General features: G+C 49.3%; 1 long non-coding RNA gene across 1 annotated transcript; it reads left to right on the top strand.

Annotated features, from left to right (window-relative positions):
* The first annotated feature begins 123 nt into the window (after window positions 1-123).
* On the top strand, window positions 124-895 carry LOC105549528. The gene is made up of 3 exons (XR_001007553.1): window positions 124-161; window positions 268-315; window positions 479-895. It is a non-coding gene; the product is annotated as an uncharacterized LOC105549528 (long non-coding RNA).
* Window positions 896-2,142: the final 1,247 nt, after the last annotated feature.

Genomic DNA, 2,142 nt, shown 5'->3' on the forward strand with positions numbered 1-2,142 from the left:
CTGATCCTGCCCTGGGTCTGTAGTCATAGTTCTGGAAATTTCTCTAGGGTCCAAGACTATGAGGTTCCTCTAAGATCTTATGGCCCTGCTTCCTCCCAGCCTCCTCACAGGACATTTTCTTCCCACAGGTGGAAAAGGAGGGAGCTACTCTCAGGCTACGTGTAAGTGGTGGGGGTGGGATTGTGGAGGAGCTCACCAACCCTGTAATTCCTCTTGTCCCATGTCACCTGCGGGCTCTGACCATGTCCTGTTTTTGTTCTACCCCAGCCAGCAACAGTGCCCAGGGATCTGATGAGTCTCTCATGGCTTGAAAAGGTGAGATTCTTGGGGTCTAGAGTGGGTTGGGGGGCAGAGGTGAAAGGCCTCAGTAATGGAGATTCGTTGATTGTAATGTTTCGAGTGTGTGGTGGGCTGTTAAGAGTGTCATCACTTACCATGACTGACTTGAATTTTTTTGTTCATGACTTGTTTTCTGTAGCCTGAGACAACTGTCTTGTGTGGAACTGAGAAGCAGGATTTCTTCACATCTCCCTTTTGAAGAGACTCTGGCATCTCTTTCTGCAAAGGCATCTGAATGTGTCTGTGTCCCTGTTAGCATAATGTGAGGAGGTGGAGAGACAGCCCACCCCCGTGTCCACCATGACCCCTGTTCCCACGCTGACCTGTGTTTCTCCCCAGTCATCTTTCCTGTTCCAGAGAGGTGGGGCTGGATGTCTCCATCTCAGTCTCAACTTTATGTGTGCTGAGCTGCAACTTCTTACTTCCCTACTGAAAATAAGAATCTGAATATAAATTTGTTTTCTCAAATATCTGCTATGAGAGGTTGATGGATTAATTAAATAAGTCAATGCCTAGAATTTGAGAGAACAAATAAAGACCTGAGAACCTTCCAGAATCCACATGTTCGCTGTGCTGAGTCTGTTTCAGGTGGGGGTGGAGAAGGCTGTGAGGAGCCAAATGTGGATGGGGCGGGCCTGTGCCTAGTTGCTGTTCAGTTCTTCATGGGCTTTATTTGGTCAGTCCTCAGCTGGGTCACCTTCACTGCCCCATCGTCCTTGTCCCTTCAGTGGAAACTTGTCCAGCGGGAGCTGTGACCACAGAGGCTCAGACATCGCCCAGGGCGGCCCCTGCACACGGGGTCTCTGTGCATTCTGAGACAAATTTTCAGAGTCATTCACCTCCTGCCCTGCTTCTAGAGCTTCTGTTCTGCTCTGGTTTCCTGCCCTCTCTCCCTGCCTTGGTTCTAGTGATCTTGGCGCTGAATCCAATCCCAACTCATGAATCCATAAAGCAGAGTCTAATTTAGACTTATGTCTGTGAAATTGGACCTATCTTCAAGGACTGTTCTTTCCTGAAGAGAGAACCTGGTTGTGTACTGCAGTGTGCTGGTGTAGGGGGAACGGGGGGCGTTGCTGTAGAAAGAGGGATGGGGGAGAGAGAACACACAAGCAGCACTGCTGAGAAAAACATAGGCGGCGTCTATCTCAGTGTGAGGGGACCTTGTGCTGTACCTGCCACAAAACAGCATTTGGCCTAAGGCTATGTTAATAAAGATGCTGCCGTTAGAATAGGGAGGTTCTCTACAGTGATCATTCATTCAACTGACCTTTGTCATTGACCAGACATAGGACAGAATGGTTCTGCATCTGGGTAACACCATTTAAGTAAAATCAGAAAAATCTCTGGCCTTTTGTAGCATATGTTCCAGTGGAAAGAGGCAGACGTTAGATACGCTATAACCAGAGTAAGGAAGGAAACTGCTACAAGGTGGTAAGTGCTGTGAGGCAGGTAATCCAGGATGTGGGCAGTGGGGACAGAGAATGTGGCTGTTGTGCTGGGTGGTCAGTGTGTGCCTTGTTGCAAAGGTGACTTCTGAGGAAGGATTTGAGGGACGTGAGGATGTCTGGGGAAGTTCTTTCCAGACAGAGGATCCTCCAGTCCAAATGCACTATGGCAGGAAGGTGTCTGTGTTCCCAGAAGAGCAAGGAGGCCAGGAGGGCTGGACAGAGAGAAACTGAGGTGAGGTCAGAGGTGCGGCCAGAGCAGGTGGGCTTGAGGGAAATGGGGTCGGATTTGACCTTTGCTCTGAGTGGGATGAAGAGTCAGAGGACAGTTTTGAGCAGAAGAGGGCCATGATATAAC

This window comes from Mandrillus leucophaeus, unplaced genomic scaffold (assembly GCF_000951045.1).
Source record: "Mandrillus leucophaeus isolate KB7577 unplaced genomic scaffold, Mleu.le_1.0 Scaffold1118, whole genome shotgun sequence".
Classification (NCBI taxonomy): Eukaryota; Metazoa; Chordata; class Mammalia; order Primates; family Cercopithecidae; genus Mandrillus; species Mandrillus leucophaeus.